This window comes from Rattus rattus, chromosome 3 (genome assembly GCF_011064425.1).
Source record: "Rattus rattus isolate New Zealand chromosome 3, Rrattus_CSIRO_v1, whole genome shotgun sequence".
Taxonomy (NCBI): Eukaryota; Metazoa; Chordata; class Mammalia; order Rodentia; family Muridae; genus Rattus; species Rattus rattus.
In genome coordinates, this window is record NC_046156.1 from 136,069,622 (window position 1) to 136,087,286 (window position 17,665).

A 17,665-nucleotide genomic window follows, 5' to 3' on the forward strand; every position below is an offset into this window, starting at 1 on the left:
AAGGATGTGGGAAAAGTTGGGCAGAAGTGGCAGTCTCTCCTGCCCTGCAGTCTCAGGATTGCCCGCACTTCTGGGTGTTCAGTTCTCTCTCCCACAGGGTTTGGGAGCAGGGAGCTGTGGGCCGGGATCAGCAAGGTTTGTGCACCAGCTAGCTTATTTAGTGTATTTTAAGAAAATAGAAATAATTTCCTCCTCTTCTCCTAGTTCTTCCATGTTTGATTACTTATCACCATGCTCCTGTCTCTTGTAATTTTTAAGTCTCCTCTGGTGGTTGTCTTACTTCCCTGGCCCATTTTCTTCCCAAATTTGGTGCTTCTACTACATTATTGGTGAACCATTAAGGCTGGGTGATGCTGTGGGAAATTCCCCTTTATTTATTTCCTTCCCTTTATATTTATAACATGGTATCAACTGTTTTTCTATGTTAGAACATTTTCATCTCATCACAGAAAGCAAAACACTACAAAAGAGACTGAGTATGCTGATTCTCCAAATCAAAGGGTATCAAAATTCTCTTCCATTTTTTGGTCTTAAAATTTATTTGATTCTGAGCGGCTCTGTTCCTTCATCCCAACAAGGCAACCTCTACCCTATCATTGTCCTATGATCTTCTTGAGCATTGTCGTATTCTTGTCTCTTAGCCCAGGTGATCCAGCTAAGACTGGCTCTATTACCTGATTCCACATCCTTCATATTTCTGGAAAGTAATAAAGCAATAGGCAGATATTTAATGGGCCAATCAAAGCTTTTACTAGAACTTCTGGTGACATGAATAAAAAATAAAACTTGCTTTAGCTTTGTTATTTTGGACTCTACAATTACTAATTGCCTTGATCTGCTAAGAGCTATGTGGATCATAATGTAGAGAAGACGTATCTAAAAGTGAAATAATACAGATGAAAACAAAGACTGAAAGGAGACAGCCAATGATAACATTGCCATCCTTCTAATGACTGCACTGAACTTCTGTATTTCAAGTTACTTAAGATACCAAATGCTTATTTTTGCCCCAGATACTTGGAATTTAATTTCTGCCACATGTCACCATGTAGATCTTGATTTGTATGATTATGAAGAATATATGCACATGCACAAAAGCAGATCTTCCAAAGGCACACAATATTTTTCAAAACATGAAATAGACTTTCTTAATCCTTATTGCCATTGTCACAGACGCTTGTTTAGTTTTGTTTAATTCTTCAATGCTGAGGATGCAGTGCAAGGCCTCTTAAATGGGAGGAAAAAATTCTCACCTTGAGATATATCCTGTTCCTTAGTGATAGATACACATCATACAGATATTAATAATTTCCCTGCCAGAGAAGCTTTTTCAAAAGTGTAGAGGTGTTACTATAAACACTGACAAGACAAAATACTCAGTTTCTCCCCAAGAAGAAACATTTCCATGCAGAACTACTAAGTAGTATGATGTTCATAAAGCTGTGTGTATATCTCATGATCCATGCAAACTCAGGCTAAGAATGTTCCAATATCTTCATATATTCACATCAGCAGTGGTTTCACCTAATTTCCCACCTACTGATTTCTTCCTTTTCCTTCAAAATCGAGCTTAAATACTACATGTTCTATAAATAGTTTTCATGGAAGGATTCAACCTTAGGAGAGTAAATCATTCTCCCTTGAGGAAGAGATCACATTTTAATATCAGGATCCATGTCTTCCTCTTCTACATTGGCATCACTCATTGGCCTATATGCCAGAGATGAAAATATTTATCCTGTGCTGCCCCAGGGGAATGCCATTTGGTCTAGAAATCCACTGGGTCCAACAGGTTGGTGCTCTGAGCAGGACTCTGATAGATGCTCTTCATATTGAGAAGACCTGTCTAGTCTAGAATTCTGTAGTTCTTAACTGAGCGATGTTGATACACATTACAAAATGTGGACTTATGCCATTTTTAATGTGTCAGCTGTTGGGTGGATTCCATGAATAAAATCAGCCAAGCTTTAAAAATATATATTATTGTCTCTAGAAACCATAAGGGAACCATGGAAATAACTCTCTGTTACTAACACAAACTGTAGCAGGGGCCCTGCCGCCTTAGGCAAGTGAGACCACACGTGCTGTGACAACTGAAAAGAAGGAAAGCCTTGCTCCATTCTTAGCTATGCACTATACAAATGAGCAGTGGAAACAGCACAATACCTGCACTTGCTTTTCGTGCAATGCTTTCTTTATTCAAGGCCTTGATGCCTCACTTTGGCCCATACTGCTGCATTTCAGTTATGGTTATGATGTCACCATCATTATTACTAGTGTTTCCTCATTATCAGTGGCACTAATATTTACTGTAATGACTATACTGTTTCCTAAAGAAATAGCTATCAGTGGTATTAATATTTATTCTGATACCTAAACTATCTCCTAAAGAAGTGGCATTCACATAAGCTTTTCTCTGCTGTTGGGCATATAGAATTCATACCCTTGAGGGATAAGTTGGAACACATCCAAAGAATTCTTTAAATCAATGAGACCTGATAGCTGACTGAGATTCTGGAAGGCTCACATAAGATGTTTTATACATGTATTAGTTATATCTGTATCATAAGGCAAATGGATCAAATATGCTTGCCATTATTTCCAGCTTTTCTATGGCTTTTATTATTATGGTTGAGTAACTTTATGGAGTAAATATATGGTATAGTCAAGGAAGTTCCTCCCTGTTCAAAATTGAAGAGAAAAACTTTTTGAAATTGTCACTGTGTGAGTAACATTATCCGTGGTAATTTTTCTAGGAATTAATCAAGATAAGGACTGATTTTGTGCCTTACAATAATTTGATATTGTCTTACTACTGCTACTCTGGGGACATGAACATTATTTATCAGGTGTTTATCACTCATGTGATGGTTTGAATGAAAAAAGTCCATCATTGTCTCAGACATTTGATTATTTGTTCAGTTGGTGGCATTGTTTGTGTAGGGTTGGGATGTGTGGTCATGCTAAAGGAAGGATGTTGGGTTGGGAGGTGGAGAGTAGGTTATAATAATTTAAACACTGGGGCCATTTATAGTTCACTTTTTCTGCTCCATGCTTGCAGTTAAAGAAACAAGGCCTCAGATACTTGCTTTACCCACTGTGCCTGCTGCTTCTCAAACTTCTTTGACATGACAGACTCTTTTTTGGATGTGTTGATAAGATACATTAATATAAACATTTTCACAATGTAGATAGATTTATATTGTCTCTTGTACAGAACATTTTAAAAGTATATGTTGTGTAAATTTGGTTTTGTCCATCTATGTTAGTTGAGAGTTTTGCTGGATATATATAGAAGCCTGGGTTGGCTTTCGTGTTCTCTTAGGGTCGGTGTGACATCTGCCCAGGATCTTCTGGCTTTCACAGTCTCTGGTGAGAAGTTTGATGTAATTCTGATAGGTCTACCTTTATATGTTGCTTAACCTTTTTCTCTTACTGCTTTTAAACCAAAAGTTCCACCAAAGAACTAGTAAACCTGACAAACACCTTTAACAAAGTGGCTGGGTACAAAATTAACTCAAATAAATCAATAGACTTTCTCTACACAAAAGAAAAACAAGCTGAGAAAAAATTAGGGAAACGACACCCTTCATAATAGTTCCAAATAATATAAAATACCTCGCTCTGTGTTTAACCGAGCAAGTGAAAGATCTGTATGATAAGAACTTCAAGCCTCTGAAGAAAGAAATTGAAGTAGCTCTCAGAAGATGGAAAGATTTCCCAGGATTGGCAGGATTAATACAGTAAAAATGACCATTTTATCAAAAGTTATCTACAGATTCAATGCAATCGCCATGAAAATTCCAATCGAATTCTTCATAGAGTTAGACAGAACAATTTGTAAATTGATGGGAACTAACAAAATACCCAGGATAGCTAAAACTGTCCTCAGCAATAAAAGGACTTCTGGGGGAATCACTATCTCTGAACTCAAGCAGTATTACAGAGCAATAGTGATAAAAAAACTGCATGGTATTGGTACAGAGACAGACAGATAGACCAATGGAATAGAATTGAAGACCCAGAAATGAACCCACACACCTATGGGCACTTGATTTTTGACAAAGGAGCCAAAACCATCCAATGGAAAAAAGATAGCATTCTCAGCAAATGGTCCTGGTTCAACTGGAGGTCAGCATGTAGAAGAATGAAGATAGATCCATGCTTATCATCCTGTACAAAGCTTAAGTACAAGTGGATCAAAGACCTCAACATCAAACCAGATACACTCAAACTAATAGGAGGAAAAGTGGCAAAGATTCTCAGACACATGGGCACTGGAGAAAAATACCTGAAGAAAACACAAATGACTTATGATCTAGGATCAAGAATCGACAAATAGGATCTCATAAAACTACAAAGCTTCTGTAAGGCATAGGATACTGTTGTTAGGACAAAACAGCAGCCAACAGATTGGAAAAAGATCTTTACCAATTCTACAACTGATAGAGGGCTTATATCCAAAATATACAAAGAACTCATGACATTAGACTGAACGGAGGCAAATAACCCTATTAAAAAATGAGGTTCAGCAGATGTAGATCTCTCCTGAGAGACACCCAGAATGGAGCAAATACATAGGCGAATGCCAGCAGCAATCCACTGAACTGAGAATGGGACCCCAGTTGAAGGAATCAGAGAAAGGATTGGAAGAGCTTGAAGGGGCTCGAGATCCCATATGAACAACAATGCCAACCAACCAGAGCTTCCAGGGACTAAGCCACTACCCAAAGACTATACATGGACTGACCCTGTGCGCCAACCTCATAGGTAGCAAAGAATAGCCCAGTAAGAGCACCAGTGGAAGGGGAAGCCCGTGGTCCTGCCAAGACTGAACCCACAGTGAATGTGATTGTTGGGGGGAGGGTGGTAATTGGGGAGAGGATGGGAAGGGGAAGCCCATATAGAAGGGGAGGGGGAGGGGTTAGGGGGATGTTGGCCTGGAAACTGGAAAGGGAATAACAATCGAAATGTAAATAAGAAATACTCAAGTTAATAAAAAAAAGATTCATCAAACTAAAAAAAATGGGGTTCAGAGGTAAACAAACAATTCATAGCTGAGGAATATCGAATGGCTGAGAAACACCTAAAGACATGTTCAACATCTTTAGTCATAGGGAGATGCAAATCAAAACAACCCTGAGATTCCACCTCACACCTGTCAGAATGGCTAAGATCAAAAACTCTGGTGACAGCAGATGCTGACAAGGAGGTGGAGAAAGAAGAACACTCCTCCATTGTTGGTAGGATTGCAGACTGGTACAATCACTCTGGAAATCAGTTTGGTGGTTCCTCAGAAAATTGGACATTGCAATACCTGAGGACCCAGCTATTCCTCTCTTGGGCATATACCCAAAAGATGCCCCAACATATAACCAAGGCACATGCTCCTATGTTCAAAGAAGCCTTATTAATCATAGCCAGAAGCTGGAAAGAAGCCAGATACCCTTCAACAGAGGAATGGATACAGAAAATGTGGTACACCTACACAATGGAATATTATTCAGCTATCAAAAACAACGACTTTACGAAATTCGTAGGCAAATGGTTGGAACTGGAAAATATCATCCTGAGTGAGCTGACCCAATCACAGAAAGACATACATGGTATGCACTCATTGATAAGTGGCTATTAGCCCAAATGCCTGAATTACCCTAGATGCACAGAACACATGAAACTCAAGAAGGATGACCAAAATGTGAATGCTTCACTCCTTCTTTAAAAGGGGAACAAGAAAACCCTTGGCAGGGAATAGGGAGGCAACGTTTAGAACAGAGGCAGAAGGAACACCCATTCAGAGCCTGCCCCACATGTGGCCCATACATATACAGCCACCAAACTAGATAAGATGGATGAAGCAAAGAAGTGCAGGCTGACAGGAACCGGATGTAGATCTTTTCTGAGAGACACAGCCAGAATGTGGCAAATACATAGGCGAATGCCAGCAGCAAACCACTGATCTGAGAACGGGAGCCCCATTGAAGGAATCAGAGAAAGGACTGAAAGAGCCGAAGGGGCTTGAGACCCCATATGAACAACAATGCCAACCAATCAGAGCTTTCAGGGACTAAGCCACTACCCAAAGATTATACATAGACTGACCCTGAGCTCCCACTGCATAGGTCGCAATGAGTAGCCTAGTAAGGGCACCAGTGGAATGGGAAGCTCTTGGTTCTACCAATGCTGGACCCCCAGTGAATGGAATTTTCAGGGGAGGGCGGTAATGGGGGGAGGATTTGGAGGGGAACACCCATATAGAGCGGGAGGGGTAAGAGTTAGAGGGATGTTGGCCTGGAACTCGGGAAAGGGAATAACATTTGAAAGGTAAATAAGAAATACCCAATTTAATAAATATGGGGAAAAAACGAATTGAGTAGGAAATTTGATGGCGATTGGCTTGAATCTGTAGATTGCTTTTTGCAAAATGGCCATCTTTACTACATTAATCCTGCCAATCTATGAGCATGGAAGATCTTTACATCTTCTGAGATTTTCCTCAATTTCTTTCTTCAGTGTCTTGAAATTCTTGTCATATAGATATTTCACTTGCTTGGTTAAAGTTACACCAAGATATTTTATAATATTTGAGACTATTTTGAAAGGCGTCATTTCCCTAATTTCTTTCTCAGCCTGTTTGTCATTTGAATAGAGAAAGGCTACAGATTTATTTAAGTTTGATTTATACCCCCACTCTTTATTGGACCAATCTAATTTAAATACCCATCTTTATTCTCACACACAAGTTTAGTTCTCACCTCTTATCAAAGATACCTCTCTTTGGAGTAGAGAAAAGCATAAGTAGTCAAAATGCAAAGAAGTAGTCATGGGTGCCCAGCTTCAATGATACATCAACAATGTGTCTATATCTAAGGATTAGGGAGCAGAGAGGAAGAGGCAGTGAAAAGCTCCTAAGAAGTAGTGGACCAAGAAGTATGATATAAGATTATACTGCCTAGAAATGACAAGGAAGCTATACCTATGATCTCAGAACAATATGGTTTCTTAATAAGACCTAAACAATGGTAATACTAATAGACAAGGCAATGTGGAAGGTGTAAATATCTTGGGTCCCCACACTTAGACAAAGGACTTTGGCAACCAATGATTGCTGAGAATTAGTCTTTCTCAGGGAGGAGCCCCCTTATTGGTTATTCAATACGAAATGCTCAGCCACAAGCATATGGACTCAACTGTTTAATATATATACATATACATATACATATACATGTATTACAACATATATAACATACATATGCATGTATTATATATAACAACATATTATATATAAGATACATATGTATGTATCATATATATATATGGTTATATTAGTATAAATTGTCAAAACCTTGTAGATGTGTTTAAATAAAAGGAGTCATGAAACTTAGGTACTGGCGGTTATGGTAGGGAGGTGACATGGGAAATATTAGAGGGAAAATAGTGAAGGAGAAATTATATTTTAATTAAAATCTTTTGAATTTAGTGGCTGCTCTATTTTTTCAACTGGGTGAGTTTTTTTGTAAACATCTTTCCTATTTCAAGAATCATTATTGTGTAGGAGCCTACATTAAACTCCAAGTAATTCCTTGTAGCTTGAATATGAAGTATCACTCATAGGCACATGTGTTTGCATACCTAGTCAGTAGTATTTGTCTCTGTTTGGGAAGTTTATGGAACTTGTAGGATTTGAAAGCTTTCTTGAGGAAATAAGCCCCTGGGATGGTCTTGAGGTTTCATAGCCTAGTTCCATTTCTTGTTCACTCTCTGTTCCCCAAGGATGGTTTATTATTAGCATCCAACTGCTACCATGCTTTCTCTGTTTAACAAACTGTATCCCTCTAAAATTGTATTCCAAAATAAGACTTTTCTCTCTTAAGTTGTTTCAGCCAGGACATTTTATTACAGCCACAGAAAAAATTAAGCCAATTTTCCTTGTTTGCAGTGTCTAACATATTGACATCTGATCATCTTGAGAATTCTGAGCAGGAGTGCCATGGGGCTCACTTGGAATGTACTGATTTAGGGTTTGATCACATGCTGCAGAAATCTATTTGTAAGCTTAGAAAATTATCACACATAGTTCACCATATGGCATACTTGACTTTGTTAAGGGAGCTATTGTATTTTAAAAATAAAAAAAATTCACTAAATCCTCAAATTTCTCTTTTCTCTTCTCTCATGGTTTCCATGACGACATTTCACAGTCTCATGTTACACTTTAATTGTAAACAATTTTTACAAAAGAGTGCTATGAAAGTTTTCCAGAATGATCAAAGTAAAGAGAGACATTTCTTCTTCTAGTTTGTTGATATAAGTGACTTTAGGATACTGGATCTCCAACAAATGATATTGTTGGGTTATGGTACAATGCAAACAATGAACACAGTGTTAGAGCCTGAGTTATCAATCTCAGCTCGTCAGTAAGTTCATCTCAGTGGTTATATAAACCTTAGGCATTAACATTTAAATTGTATATAAGTGCTGTGAGAGCAAATATCTATATATCGTATTGGATTCTGATGTGTCTGAACAAATCTTTAGTAGTTTGTTGCCCATTGTGATATAATGTACTCTGTGTCATTTAAATGGTATATCCTGGTCTGTGTATTATTGAATGAGAGAGACAATGGCTATGTAAATTTCTCCCTCATAATTTCTTAGGATGCAAATGTTCAGATAAATTTTCTCCCCCCCTTTTTTTATTACAAAAGGAATGTTGATTTAATTCTATTCCTAATACTTAGAAACATTCATTAGCAGTGACCTTTTGTAATGTACCTTTCACATTACTCATGGCCATATGTTATTTTCACTTGTGCAATACTGTCTACAGCACAAAGTTATTATTATGTTTTAACATGAGTATTACTCCAACACTAGCAGATTACCTCTAGTTCCAGGTATCTTCATTATTGTGTGTTCAAAGCTTTAGTGGCAATGGTGTTGTAGAGTTGTTACTAGGAAAGAAAATTCCAGTGTGTATTATCTTATAAATATACCACACTACATAGAAGATTCCCATTCCTTGTAGAATAACATCATCCTGATTCAGAAGAAATACTATTTGACAGATATATTTGGTGTGAATATGTTTTTACTTTTCTTCACCTGTTTATTTTACGTATAACACCATTTCATGGCTATTATGTAGCATAACTAAATTTGGCTCAATATTAGCAATGTAATTTCGAACTATAGCAGAAGACTCTCACCCAGATTTTTTTGTTAAGTTTCTAAGATGTAGATTCAGTATGCTTAGAGCACCTCAGAAACTGGTCAAGGTGCCTTAAATCTAGTCCTCTATTTTTCCATTATTTTCCCCACCTAATATGTGGGAAAGAGTGCTATGATTCAAAAACATCTTCATTATATTTTCATTTATGTTCTCTTCAACTACTGAAGATCAAAATTTTGCTGTGAATTGAAAGTTGATGTCATAAGGTAGTACACTTATAATTTTTCTAAGAACTACTGCACTTGCTACATTTCTCCCCTCTGAATAAAGACCATTAAGTTAAAATACATATTAAAAACAGCAAGTTGTCAATGTTGTGGCACAGTAGGAATTCCATGATAGAATAAAGAGGTCACATTTATGTGTTACCCATGATTATTAGAGTGTTTTAATAGCACGTTGCTATTTGTAGCATGCATACATAAATATAAGTGAAAATTTTCTAATCATACATACTGAACTAGATTAATAGATAGAGGAGCCCCACTCTTTTAGTATGCAGTACCTTTTGGTAAGTCCAGACAAACGGGAATCTGATAAAGGTAGATAACTCAAATTTTGCCTTCTTATCCTTACGTCTTATTGGAAATTGAATCATCCTATTGCTGCTTCTTTCTGACCAGTGTTTTAGAAAGAAACATGGACTGAAGACCAGCAACTTTCTGGGAATTATCTAGGTTTTCAACTTCATAGTGGGACTGCCGAGCACAAACATATGTGGAGTGAGCACCTACCAGTCTTTCAGCCTGGTCAAGAGAAACACCTACTCTAGCCCATTCTAAACCCCTGAAACACAATTAGGCAGATATCACTATTTTAATATAAAATGACATAATATTTTCTTTAATGTGCATTATACTATGCATATATTCATCTCATTGATTGCTCTGCAAAAGAACCCTAATACACAATGGGACTACTAGATGGTTTTTGAGTAAGTCAGGACTGTCTTTTATTTATTTGATCTTTTTACTATGACCGTTCTTTTGGAGTTTTTTTTTTTTAATTTTTATACACAATCACAAGTTTCCTTATACATTTTCTTATACATACAATGTAGTGATATGTATAATAAAGCCTTTATGTCTGGCTTTAAATGAAATGGATAGTAAAGACTTTGAGACTGGCTTTGAATGAAATGTTTCAGCAATCCTTTGTTATGTTTGGGTCAATTAGTAGAGGCTGTAAAATTGTTTTGAGATGGCTTGAACCTTGAGAAAAATCCCGTTTCTCTAGAAAATCTGCACTTGTTGTTATATGACAACTTGGAGCTGCACTAACCTCAGTCCTAAGACACTTCTGGCAAACCTGGCGCTCACTTTTGTTTACGGATAGCCCTGGTCAAAAGGGACTGAGATTGTGTGGATTGTCTGATTTACATGCAGCAAGGGCATGGTAACTTTGGTAGCTTGCACCTTTCCCAGCCCCAATTAACCTTGCATATTGTTTGAAAAAAGTAACTAGAGTGAGTTTGCTGGGTGTCAGTCTTTTAGAAGGCTAAAACACTCTGCTCCTTTGGAAAATGAAGGCTTAGCATCTTTGTGAACTTTTCTCTCTCCTGCAGCACCTATGACTGGCATCAATCAATAATAGACTTTTGATTAATTCTATCCCTTTTATTTTCTACTCCGGTATCCTCATGCTTCCTCTTCCAGTTCATAACATTCTGATCCCAACGTTCTTCTCTTTTCTTTTATGACACATCTTCTATTACTTCCACCTCTTTCTTTTTTTTTCTGTTATGACTCCCTTTTTAGATTTATAATCACTTAACTCCCATATACATATACATGTAGAGAGAAATTGGAAGCTAAGACCTGTATATGAGAGAAAATATGTGGTGTTAGTCTTTCTTGGGGCAAGTTACATTACTTAGTATAATTATTTTTTAATTTGATTCATTTTTAATGAAAATTTAGTTTTCTTTAGCTGAATAAAATTCCATTGTATATATGTATCCAATTTTCCGTATCTATCTGTTGATGGATATCCAGGCTAATATAGATGTAGGATCCTTTGAGTATATGTGCAAGAGTATAGTTTTGTCAAAGTTTTAATTTTTTTGAGAAATCTCTACTCTGACTTTAAAAATCATATAATGTTTTGTTAATATTTAAAGAATATCACATAACATATTTTGAGCATATTTATGAATCTGCCTCCTTCTCCCAATACACTACGTGTCCTTTCATTTTTTCCAGAGAGACTATCTCACGCTAGATACCCTAGTTTCTTTGTTCTTATACTATGTCTTCCTCCTCTTCTGTCATGTTCTCTGAAGCTTAGGTATAGACATTGTGTTGGAAATGTATTATTAGTGATGTGTACCCCAGATCACTTTTTCTGTGCTTTAACCAGTTGTGGCTTTCTGTTAGAATATCTTCCTTTTCCAATAATTATAAGCATTAGCAATATTCAGTTAGAAAATATACTGGATTAGAATGGGGTAGTATTAGGTCATTTATATGTTTCATGACATCACCAGTCATGAGTAATTGGCTAGGTGTACAATGCCAGGTATGAATTCCTCTTATTGACTGAACCTTAAGTCCAATTTAGTGACTGTTAGTTACTGCCAAGATTTAAAAGCACCTTTAGGGATATCTTTCTGTACTGCTCATTATTGTAGTTTGTAGGCACTAAAGTTGAATAGGTCTATTGATTTCTTGTCTCCTTTGAGTGTTTATATAACTTATCCTGATACTGTGAGAGCTAGTCTTCACAGTGAAAGATTCCAATTTATATTTAGATCAATTCCTCTTAATCATGTGTTGAAAGTATGTGATGTTTTCAGCAACACATTCCTACATTATTTTTCTGGAAAGAATCAAGGGCAATACTAATAGCCTATATTGTTTGGGTGGCCTTATTGACTCCTCTAGCCAACAAATTGAAGGGAGGTTCCTCATGTCTGTCATTGGAGGTTTTGTTAGGTAGTTTATGGTTTGGGGTGAAAGTATTATCGCTCCAAATGGTTTAACTTTTATTAAAATATACATGACTATACATACATATACATACGAATATGTGTTTGTTATATATAATTTTAAGTAAATATAAAATAATAAATTTCACATGACTTTATCAAACATTCTTGTATTATTTATCCCTACTCATTGCCTCTCTGTGTGTTGCCCCCCTTCACCCATCCCCAGTAAATACTTCTATTTTTCCTGTTTCCATCTCTATAGAATGGTGTCCTAACTTTCTCCTCCTCCTCTTTCTTTTTTTTCAATTAATTAATTTACTTCTTTACTTTACATTACAATTGCAAACCCATCTCCTCCCAATCCCACCCTCACATAACCGCTCCTCCCTCCCCTTCTCATTTGAGAAGGGAGAACTATCCCCCACAACCAACCTACCTTGGCTCATCAAGTTATTGTAGGACTAAACACATCCTTTCCTACTGATACCAGACAAGGCAGCCTAGTTAGAGAAACAGAAATATAGGATTTAAGACAGTGTCTCTTCAGTGAGGTATTATAGGCTGCCCTGTTGTGTGTTTATGTGCAGGAATTGACCAAATTTTGTAGCATGGGGGTGATGAACTTGGTGTTGATTTTGGAGACCGGATTGTTTGTTGGGGGTTGAGTTTCAAAGTTGTGGTTGTGCTCTGGTGTTGCCAAGGGAAATTATAGTTAAATTGCCAGTGTTCCATTGGCTGCAGTTTGCACTTTGATCACAGGCTCAAGATTCTAACTCACACATATTTGTAACTAAGAAAAATTTGGGAAGGTAGAGATTATTGCTGGGTTTTTGAAGGGGTGATGAGACTTTTCTACTCTAGCTGACATTCTAGGAAATGCTTATCAAATTATTGTAGATTTGTAGAATTGTTTTTATACTATTCCTGCTCATTTTCATGACTGTAAAAGGTTTGGATCTAGTGTGTCTGCTTGTAATTTAAAGAACTCTTGAAGCGATAGACATCATTGGAAAGTTTTGCCTCAATGAATGGCCAATAGCCCTATATTATGTCAAAAATTTTGTTGCTGTTTCAATACGAGAAGTTAGGAGCTTGAAAGTTTCAGTGTATATTATTTATTATATGGATATTTCATTAGCTGATCTCTCTTAAGGAATTTTATTGCAAGACTTTGCTCTTATATAACAAGCTTTAAAATTTGTGGAAGTGATTGTTGTGCCAGAAAAGACAATATCCTTTCAAAGACAATATCTTTTTCAATATTTGGGGCATTGATTATATTCTAAAAATCTTGTGGCACAGAATATTAAAGCAAGAAAAGATAGTTTGGTTTAAATTATTTTCAAAAGTGTTAATTAGCTAAGACCTCACCTTAAGCTTCCACTGGAGAACATAAACTACTGTTTGATATTCTTAAGGGGGATGCAAATCCTAGTTCCCCTGGACAAATAACTGATGGGGGAGGAATAGCTTTGCAGAAAGTAGAGGAAGCTATTAGAAAATAACAGATACATTATATAGACTATGATCAATTGTTGGCTATTTGTACCCACAGTAGTCCATTGGCAAAAGGGACCATTAATATGGATTCATCTTTCTTTATCTCCAAAGAAAGCCTTAACACCCTATTATAATGCTGTTGCTATGTTAATACAGAATTGTATGACATAATTGTAAAAGTATTTTGGGAAAGAACCTGATAAAATATTCCTTATTACAAACAGCAATTAAATTGGCCTTACACAGGAACGATTAGCCATAAAACCTCATTCTTTACATCATCAAAATAGTAATAGCCTGAAACAACAATTTGGTATTTATAGAAAATGTGCATGTCAAATTGTAAAGACTTATCCTGAATGTCCTCAGTTTTTACCTGTACTATATAACGGTGCTAATCCTCAAGGACTCATACCTAATCAATTATGGCACATAGATGTTACTCATATTTCTGGTTTTGGAAAACTAAAATATTTACTTGTGAACTATTGACACTTTCTCAGGCTTTTACTTGAAACTACTTTAACAGGAACAGCAACCAAAAATGTAATTAGTCATAGATTAAGTTGTTTATGGTCAGTGTTCCAAATCAGATTAAAACAGATAATGGAACTGCCTATTGCAGTAAAACATTTGAGATGTTCTGTGGACAATTTAATATTAACAATATTACTGGGATTCTTTATAATTATCAAGGACAAGGTATTGTGGAACTTCAAAACAATATCTTCATAAAATAAAAAAGGGGGAATTAGATCCCCATACACCACACAATTAAATCATGTTCTATTTATTTAAAAATTTTAAAATTTGGATGCGAAGGTACTCTCTGAGTGTCTATGGCACCCTACAACTGGGCATACTTATCCCTAAGTGAGATGGAAGGATCCACATACTGGCATATGGCATGGTCCTTATCATACATTTAATATGGGGAAGAAGGCATGTTTGTGTTTTCTTTTTCTGCATGATGCTGAAGGAGCATGTTAGCTGCCAGAATGTTTAGTAAGACATGCTGATGCTGAGACAAAGAATGATGCTGACCTGTGAGCTTGCTGAATGCCCTGACAATGGTGACTGGGAAGCTCTTGTTCCTTAACCCACTTTTGGTTGCCCATATCCCAGATTTTACAAACTGCCTTAATTCAAGCTTTTAAACTATCTGGGGCAGAAAACGTGGAAACGACTTTCAAAAACTTAATCAAAAAAGTTATGACATTTCTCTTTCCTTTAATGTGACCAATTATTATGACTCAATCATGGACTGGTCTAGAAATCAATCTAATGCTGGAAAAAAGGAAATGACAGTCTTCATTTGGAAGGCTGGTTCTGGACATTTTCAGAGACATTTGAAAGTTCGATGCAGTTATTTATGAAGATATTAGCAATAGATAAAATTGGGACAGGATCTGGGTTGAGCAAGTGTTAGTGCAATCTTTTATTAATTTGTCATGTTAAAATTACTTTTGTTTCTCCTACAGTATTTAATGTACCTTGTATTGATTATACACTTTATAATTGTTAGTGTGTTGAAATCTGTTATGGTGGTCTATCAACCAGCTTTTGTTTTATTGCCTGTGAGTACAATAGGATCTTGGAATTCTGAAAAAAACAAATACTGGAAAAAGTGAGTCAAGCTTTAAACAAAAGCAAGAGGGTACTGGGATTGATTGTTGCTGATACAGCAATTTTAATTAATACGTTAATAGCTAGCACCACTGCTTCTGCAATTGCTTTGACACAAGAAGTTAAGACAGCAACTTTTATTAATCATTTAGCAAAAAATGTTACTAATACTCTGAGTATTCCAGATGACTCAGGTGTTTGGAACTACAGATTGATGCTCTTTATGATACTATTCAAATTATTGGAGATGAGGTTCAGAGTTTAAAGAAGCTGGGCTGGAGAGATGGCTCAGCAGTTAAGAGCACTAAGTGCTCTTCCCGAGGTCCTGAGTTCAATTCCCAGCAAGCACATGGTGACTCACAGCCATCTATAATAAGATCCAATACCCTCTTCTTGTGTGCATGAAGAAAGCTACAGTGTACTCATAAAATAAATAAACAAATGTTTAAAAAAATGAATAAGAAGCTATCTCAAGTGTCACACTAAATACCGATGGATTTATGTTACTTCTAAAATTTACAATGATAGTCACTATAATTGAGGAAATTGCAGGGTATTTGGCATAACACTTTTCTGGATGTTTTAACTTTGCATACTGAGATTATGAATTTAAAAAATGCTGCTCTGCTGATCTTTGATGTTACAGATATTGCTGATAAAATTATTCATGGCCTGAGGTTATTATTTCCATCTTAGTCAAGCTCAAGAATGGCATATATAGTTTAATAATGTTAGCCCTTCTTGTACTGAGAATACTTTTATTCTTGCCCGTTGTCATCAAATTTACCTTTAACAACATCAATATGTTGTTGGTCAAAATACATGACTTGAAACTAAGAATGGACCCTGAGACAAAGTTATTTCTTTATCTGGCAGTCACAGGTGGGTAAGTTCTGCACAGAGCCTCACCAACCTAAAACAGAAATGTATTGCTTTTGATAATGCATATTCCATGACAGGTAAGGGAAGCATTCTTGTCAGAACAACCTAATACAGATGCAGTCTTGTTTATGAAATAAAAAAAGGGGAAGATGTGGCGAGCTTTTGGGGCCACTTGGCAACAATTTGACATTGGGCCAGGACAGGGAAGTAGGCTTCAGCTAGGAAATTGGTATTGGACCAGGACAGGGAAGTCAGATCAGGAATCTGATTTAAGGCTAGAACAAAGAAGTAGGCTTCAGGCAAGAATATGACTTTGGGCTAAGACAGGAAAGTAGCCTCAGATATCTTTGTCATTCTGATAAGCTCTTAGAAACAATGATCACGGGATTTTGGTTATTGCCTTGCTTGTTCCTTGACTATTAGTGTTCATTGTCTTACTTGTTCTCTTAACCTAGAACTGACTCTGTTACTCATATTTAATTAAAATTGGTAAAAAGGAGACTAGGAAAAAGCAAACCCACCTCAGCCTCAGAACTGACTGGAATCATGCATGAAAAAAAAAAAAGAAAGAAAGAAAGGAAAGGAAAAAGAAAAATATCCTCAAATCTGTATAAGAAAAATAAATGAGCATAGATGGCCAAAGAAATCCAAACAAAAAGTTTCAAACTACCTGACCTAAAATTATGTTACAGAGTAATATTGACAAAGACAACATAATAACTTGCACAAAAATAGAAATGAAGACCAACAGAGTATAATAGAATACCAAGAAATAAACTCAACAATTATAGACACCCAATTTTAACCAAATGTGTCAAATTCACACACTGGATAAAAGACAAGCTATTTGATAAATGATAATAGCAAAACTACATGCACACAGCAGACAGTAAAGTGTTTGCAATATGATCTGAGATCAAATTTCCAGCATGAATATAGGAAGTTCAGTGTGGTAGTGTACAATGTGTAATCATTGCTTTGATGAGGTAACAACAGGATGATCCGTGGAGCTTGATTGCCAGCTAGTCATCATCCCAGACGATGTCTGACCTGCCAGCTCCCAATAAGGCCACTGAGACCTTTTATTATTATAAAATTGCCCTTAGCTTGACAGACTCTTAACTAGTGCATCTAAGTAAACCTGGCCATCTAGTTCTGTCCCACCACATGGCTTGTTACCTCTCCTTAGTACTAGCAACTTTCTCTTTCTCTGTGCCTGGATCACAAATATTTTGCCTCTCTGACTCTTTCCTAGAGTTTCTATCACTATCCAGAGGTTCTGCCTATTCCTTTCTGTTTTGGTATAGACTGTTCAGCTCTTTACTAAACCAGTCAAAATGTGTTACACAACACTGAGATAGGAGATGCTTCCTAAAAACAAACAAACAAACAAACAAACAAACAAAAATACCAATGTCTAGCCTGTACTGCAATCTCTACCTTTACAGAAATCAGCATCTGAACAATACACAGACAATCTTTATATATAGTACAGA